We start from the raw sequence: 8,287 nt of genomic DNA, 5'->3' as shown, positions 1-8,287 counted from the left end.
ACCACAAATAGTGCAATCGTACAATCAATGAGAGCTTGTGGTTATGAATTCTTTGATGCAACAGTTGCTTTTCTGGACCAGTAAGTGACATTTGGGTAATTTTCTGCGGCACACCTGATGATCTCTCACGGCACACTAGTGTGCCCCGGCACAGTGGTTGAAAAACACTGGTCTAGACTACTCTTCCTTTTAGGCACTTTAAACACGTGTTTCAACTTCCATCTCACCACTCACATTAGACTGTCCTGTGTGGCCTGAAGCAAGCCCAGCAAGGGAAGGTGTAGTAGGCTCACTCGCAACCGCGGGTGACCCCCCAAGCTCACTTTCAGGCATGGCAACATTTCCCGGTGGATCCGCCGCGTCAGACACAGCCGACTCTATCGTTACACCCAAACTGGTGTCAGCTGAAGCGGACTCGACCGCAATCGCTCCCACCTGTTCAGGCTCAGTTACCATGGGCTCCGCGGCAGATACCACGGCCACAGACCTGGTCCGTTCAAGCCCGGCTGAGGCGGACTTCTCCACCTCAGGCCCAGCCCTTCGGGTTCCGGCCGCAGCACACTCCTCTGCCACAGACCTGGTTCCCTCAGACTCATCTACGGCAGATGCCACCTACACGGAAGCACCCGCCTCAACACCGCTTGTAGCAGGCACCTGCTCACCAACACCCTCCTCGTTATGCTCAGCCTTATGGGGACATACGCCAATGCGATGACCTATCCTACCAACCGAAACACCTCATGGCTGTATCCGACGTTACAAAAACTGCATAGACACAGCCATCAATTTTAAATTTAAAAGTCAAATCAAGTTTAGCACGTTTGTCAAGAACCATGTACACCTGCCTTCTGAAAGAGACATCGTGTTTAAGCAGTGGTGATTTACACCCAAGGGATATTTGCCTGTTCGGGGAAACCAATTTTCCGTAGCGTGAAAGCTCACGACTCAGGAGTTCATTTTTTAGAAAAGGTGGCACATTAGAAATCAGTATTTTCTCAAACTAAGGGGGTGCACAGGGACGAGCTCGCCACCAAGCACAACGCCATGACGAACAATTTGGTTTGCTTTTTCCACAGTGCTCAAAAAGAGAACAATGCCATTATTCATTCGAGAGGCCGACTTAATATTATCGTACCCCACTATCTCCCCAATAGTCAAACTGCAAACTTCAACACTGGCGTCAGAAACTACCTTGACTCCATGACGCCGCGTTAAGTTCTCAAACTCCATTGCATTGTTCTTGGAGACACCGCCACAACCAACTGAGAAGCTGCGTGCGGGCTCCGATAATTTTAGAGCAACCAATTGATCAGTTATGTTTTACCAACTAATAAGCAACAAAAACCCACCACCAAAACACGTATAAAGACACACAAAAGATAGAAATCGTAGAGAGCCACAGACGGCAACCATTCACGCTCACACTCACCACGCACTCACTCGCACATGCGCTCTGAGAGAGAGAGAGAGAGAGAGGAAAACACTAGGCATTTACTCCATGTCAGTCAGACGAGGAACTCTTCGCATTCTCTCTCTCTCTCTCACACACGCACACTCCTCACTAATCCACTGGAGGTTAATTAACACTAGTTACACTGACTCCTGGTCTCAGACTGCTGCTGGGTAGCACCACCCACACAGAGGAATACAGTAGACAGAGAGTGTGTGCGTGTGTGTGTACAGTATGTGTGTGTGTGTGAGAGAGAGACAGAGAGGAGTGCAGGAGGGGCCGTCAACACACATCTGTTACAGCTTACCGATAATGTTGGAGTTTTAAGAGGAAGGATTCATTTACTGGTTCAGCTATAACACACACACACACACACACACACTACAGAACCAGTCAAGCAGGAATGTTCTCCAAAGTCCTACACCTCATGCACACATGTGAATCACATATCATATGAACAACCCTACACATATGTACACATACATAAACAGACATACACATATACACACTCGCATTCAAACACAGCAAATCTATAACATACGTAATGTGACCAACATGCACACACACACACACAATGTACCCAGTATAACCAGCATGCAAACACACACACACACACAGAACTGTAGTTTGCTGCTAGGGCCAGTGAGCTGTTTGTATTCCATCCATCAGACTGTCATTCCACGGCTATATGGCTTTTGCACGTGTTCACATGTTTATGCACACTCAGCGCTAACCACAGGGACACATACACACACACAAACACACTCAGAGGGGGAGCAGGATGGCCGCTGCTGTAGTCTGACCGACAGGTGATCTCCTAATGCGTTTGTGTGTGTGTGTGTGTGCCGTGCTACCGTGAGACTACAGGAGGAGATATGCATGTATGGGGAAACAAGCTGGGGTGTACAGTACAGTAGGTTCACTCACATACAGTATCTCACTAAAGCATTAGTGTCCAGGCCCACTGCACTAACACCATGTGGACTCTAAAGCATTAGTGTCCAGGCCCACTGCACTAACACCATGTGGACTCTAAAGCATTAGTGTCCAGGCCCACTGCACTAACACCATGTGGACTCTAAAGCATTAGTGTTCAAGTGTTTGATCAGATGAAAAACTCTATGCTCATATCTATGGTCCACTATAACCAGAGGATATGACCAGGAACAGGAGTAACCACCTGTACCACATCATGGGTGACAAGAAAATTATGGCTGTCCAAATATAGCATGCTTATTTCAATTAATTGATTACCAAAAAAAAAGCTTTTATAAAAATGAACGCTGATTAATCGCAGTTCGTAGTGACCTCTGACCCTGTGCAGTTCTGGCTGTAGTGACTGAAGGAGGCAGACGGGAAAGCACTGCTTGGTCCAGTGAATAGAACATTTAGCCTACAGAAAAAAAAAAAAAACGCCCAGATGGAACTGTTGACAGGAGCATCGTTCTCTCCGATTTCTGTAGCAGGGAATTTCCATAGGCCTACAATAGGAGTTTGTCAAGTCTGAAATATCACTTCAATGCAAAGCAACCTGGAGGTACGAGTTAGCACACCACATTGATGATAATAATAAATAATGCTAGCCACCAGCCTTGTCAAAGTTAACTTTGCAAACTTATTGTTTACTTACTATACAGTAGGCTACCCTCTAGAATTAGTTGACTAAAAACGGGTATAAAAAATAATCTTTTGGCAATTTATTATAATCTCACATTGAAAACAAAGAGGAAAAAAATCCACCCTTGAAGGAAAACAAATTTACTTTGAGAAAACTAAAATATCATAAATAAATAAATATTTTTAACAAAACCATGTCGCTCACAATTATTGGCACACCTAGAAAAATCTTATTTACAAAATGTAACAGAAACGTTTCCTATCTAATTTCAACTTCAACTTTGAGTGCTGAGTGTTTTAGATCGAAAAAATGTGCATTTAATCAATCTGGTACTTTCTGTACACATACAGAATAATAGAGAGAACCTGGGGTTCTATTTTTGTGACGCAAAACCTGGCGCTAAGCGAATCATTATCCCGACGCAAAGTTTATTCCTACCTTACCCTCAGATTTTTCACCATGCCCTGTATTTTTATTAAGCTTTGCGCCCAGGGGCAGAAGGTGTGTTCTGGCACACTATGCAAAATTGCTATCTTACACCCTCTAAAAATGATTACGCCACTGACCAAGAGAAACCTGGTCAGAAATCCTTGGCAAGTTGACAATGTTATTTTAAGAGCGCATTATCAACAGTGACATGGGTGGATGCACAATGCACCCTGCTTCTCTCATCCACAGGAACGCGCACCAGCGCACTTCCATGCAAAACATTACAAATTACACCATTACAATGGGAAACATAATTAGAATAAAGATATTACAAAATACATCTCACAATGAGTAATTATTCACCATCATTTGCAAATTGGTAATGACATTTAAAAGTGATTAGGGGAGAGGAAAATCGCTATCTTACACAATCTAAAAAGCATTACACCACTGACCAAGAAAAACCTGGGCCCAGTTCCCCGAAAGCATCTTAAGCCTAAGAGCGTCGTAAAGTCCCTCTTACGAACGTCTTAAGATTTGCTGACTGTTTCCTGAAACCATCGTAACTTAAGAGTGTTGTGAAAACACTTGTAGATCCACTGAGTGCTCCAGAGTTCTCGTTACCGGCTGAGAGTGTCTTAACAGTACTTCTCACTGAGGTCACCAACAAGACATACAGAGGAATTACAATTTAGAATACATAATCCAACTTACGTTCCCATTCTTTATTGTGTTTACCTGTGATGAATCAGATTTTAGCGTGCAAAATAGCATAGCCTACATTTAATGGTCATAATAATGTGATGAAAAGCGGACAAAAATGCAATGCAATCAAGTTATGAAACGAGACGTTGCCAGAATAGTTTGCCATTATCTTTGCTAAGTGAAGGCTATATTTTATTAGGCCCATGAGGTAAAAGCAGAGAGAGGAACAGGTGGTTTAGTCTGTGCTGCATCAAAATCTAAGCTTTGACTTATGTTATTTAAGCCTACACATTCCCTCACTTTCTTACAGTAGGCTACCTCTTTCTTATATTCAAACGTCTTCTTAAGTGACACAAACATAAACGGTGCAAAATCTAATCTTAAACTAGATAGCGGTACAAAATATGACCGCCGCTCAGTCCTGTACATCCGTTCCGCGAACATAAATCACTCTAATCAATTTGTATCCATCTTCTCCCCCCCCTCACTCTTGAAACTTTTGTGTAGGCCTATGCTTGTTTGGCATGCCTGTGTGTGTGTGTGTGTGTGCGGGCCACAGCAAGTAGCCTACTGGCGCTGCGAAGGTGAATTGATTTGTAGTGATTTGTAGCACTAGCCAAAAAAATTGTAGCATTGTTATAAAACCTTTAAAATCTCTAAACAATCACAAGTAGGGCAGTTCATCACAGTTCATCCATTGCAACTGGACTGATGAAAGGTCATGTACACCTGTAGGCTGCATTGTATTTGGGGAAAGCAGAAGGTGTCAGTTTTACATTTATTTATTTATTTATTAACAAACAAAACAATCCCTGTCATTTCCATGCAGTTTTCAACAGCTATCAAGAAGACAGGTCATGTCATGGATTTTTGTGAATGCTTCTTCTTCTACATATGCATGATTAGTCATCTTTAGTTCATATGATATTCAACTTTATTGTCAATGCACAAATTAAATACCAATAGTCTAAAACGAAATGCAGTTTTACATCTAACCAGTGGTACAAATAACTGACATGTCCAAAAGGGTCTTCATGAAATGCATCGCTAGACTGTTAACGGGCCAAGTTGAGAGCTGCGTCCGTTATTGTTTGTGGGAAAAATACTGATTTCCACATTGCAACTACTGAATCCATGGTCAGGGACCACCAGCAATGTCCTCACGGACCACGAGTGCGCCGCGGACCACTGGTTGAAAACACTTGGCTTACAATATCAAGCGGACTTAAGCTGCCACCTCTTAGCGAAAAGTTGTAATACATTTCACCTAACTGCGTGAATCACAGAAAGCGCGAATGAAGTGGGCACTTCTAAATGGGACCCACTGTACAGTAGCTGAAGGTCTGTGGCTAAAGCAGCCATAATGAAAGTGTTATCATTGTTTGGATACTTTCCACACACACATGCTTTTTAATCGCATAGACTACAACTACCAAGCTGGAATCAAAGCAAATCGATTCACCTCTCACAGTCACACCCTAAACAAGCACTTCAAACAAACAAACTAGTGTCTCAATCTCACGCATGCGCCATAGGCAAAACTGTATCAGACGTAACGTTAGTAAATCATCCATCGAATGATTTTTGTAGCACGTGCAACAGGTAGGCTACAGCCCTGCCCTGGATACATCTCTCAAAGTGCGCTCTAATACATTTGGTTTAAATGGAGATGTAGCCTACATAATAAATACATAATAATACTAAAAAAATTATAATTTAGCCTACTTAGATACTGAAATACACGATTAATATGTTTGTTCAATAATGTCTAGTCAGTACACCAAATAAGAAAGGCCTAGATAGTAATTGTGAAAATAAAATAAGTAGATCTTGCAGTTTGGTCTTTTCATGTAGCCTTGGCAACTAGCCATCTAGTATAGGCCTGAATAATATGCACATGAATTGACACAGCTTACAATAGTAAACTCACCTCAACATGTTTTTTGAAATCATTTAACCCACCATGGGCAATGCTAATACTGTTACAAACAGTGCAGCGTGCAAGACAAGGCCTATCATTATTTTTTACTCTTATGAACAAGGGTACACTTTGAAATGGGTCTAACATTTTCCTATTTTGGGGCACTGACTCTGCCGTGACTCTCCTGTTCCTAGATACACTGAACTGCTTTAGTTCGGGAGAAAAGAGATAAAAAAAAGCCCGTCTACATTGAAAACTGATTGGTTAATTTAGCAAAACAGGCCAATCAGGATGCTCTCTGTCTTGGATGCGCTCAGACACACACGCACCACCCCTCTCCCCTGTCATTGTGTGCTACACTCAGATGCACCATAGCGATTTTAGGTCTCCCTCTCCGCGTGCGCGCTCTTGATCGCTGGCTCTAGATTCAGGAGATTTTATCTAATTCTTGGTGTAAAGGGGCTGTCACTCCCGATGTGATTAAGCTACGGATGTGAGTCGGCGCATCGTCACTTTCACGACGACCTGTGCTGTTAGTAGGGTTGGGCACTGAAACCGCGGTTCTAATATGGCACGGTGCGGCATAAGCGGTAGTAACTGCATCGAATAACAGCGTGGATTTGATTGCCTCATTTGATTGCATAAATAAGCGTTTTTAAACATCACTGCATGTCATGTCGCCATCTCTAACGTCTTGCTCTGATAGCTAACTGTATCTGGATGTGTTGCTAACATATGATAAACACTGGATGTATAAACCAGAGGGTGCACCACATGGCCCGAATGGACAGTGTTTGACAGCTTGCGTGAGCCCAAGTAGCTTACTTTAAAAGCGGTGCTCAGCGAGCTCCTGTCAAGATCTAGCAGTGGGCCTAACTACACATAAGCAAAAGGCTATGAAACAACATCAACAGTAGGCTAGTCTATACATTACACAATATCCTTGCTAATGCGCTAACTGACATTTATTTGAAATGTTATCAGCAAAGTTGGTAAGGTTGGTAAGGTGAAAACTTTTATTTCACGGTGTGTTAAACAACATGGCATGATATTAATCTTTCATGTGCATGAGGCCCAAATAGCATCACAATGAATATGAAGATCATGTTAAAAGTTAACTGGCAAAAACATAAATATGTAGGTTACATACCTGATGTCACTGAGCTCTCAAAGAGGAAACCATAAATGCGTTATAGCTAATTAAACTCAGCTGAATGGTGTTGGTAGCATAGCCATAGTTGCTGTTAAAATGCCTACTAGGCTAGCGCTAGGAATCTAAACACTTCAACACCGACATGTACATGTAGCCTAACATGTTCAAAACTACTGCGTGTTATGGGTTAAGACATGAAATGTCTTGAAGCATTTGGGAACACACTGAATTAACTGGAAAGTAGAGTCCCTGTTAGATTAGCTTGCTTGCAAATGCCCCGTGATTGTCCATGACCTGGCAGTTTTATGGCAGAGTGGTTTTAACATACCTTATAATAAACCCGCCTACACTGGAGTAAACTTGAAAGCAGAGGCTTACCATTGTGTGTGCATGCATGGCAAGCTGTTTTAACATTTGAATGTATTATTAGTAGGAGCAATGAGATATTGATAGTAAATTGAATATAACAGTTCAATTTCATGTTCAAATTTGTCTTATCAATAATAAAAAAAGCAATTCATGCTTTAGACCATTTTAATTTAAAACATTTTAAAAACAAAGTACGGTTCAGGCACCGTTTAGGCACCTTACCCGTTTTAAAAGTATCGATTTAGCACCAGGGTATCGGATAAAACCCAAACAATACCCTACCCTAGCTGTTAGCCACAGAATAATAACATAGCCTACACAACTAATGTATTATTTAGCGTAAGGCATCACATTTTCCGGCATGATCTCTAATGTCAGTTCTAGATTAGAGGCTATAGCCTGCTAGCGAGCTTCTGTAATATCAATAAAAATTGACCTGCATAACGAAGTTTGTTCCTGCTGGCAAAGTAAGTAAGCAATCAAGCACAACAAAGGCTGTCACTTGAATGGCGTTTGCTAGCGTTAGCAATCAAACAATCTTAGATAGCTAAAGCGTTTTTGAAACAGAAAAGTTAATTATTTTATGGATTTCAATTAGGATCCCTTGGCGTTATGCGTGGAAACCTATCAATCTGAGCATCG

This window comes from Alosa alosa, chromosome 3 (assembly GCF_017589495.1).
Source record: "Alosa alosa isolate M-15738 ecotype Scorff River chromosome 3, AALO_Geno_1.1, whole genome shotgun sequence".
Taxonomy (NCBI): Eukaryota; Metazoa; Chordata; class Actinopteri; order Clupeiformes; family Clupeidae; genus Alosa; species Alosa alosa.
Note: the sequence above shows the minus strand (reverse complement) of the source record.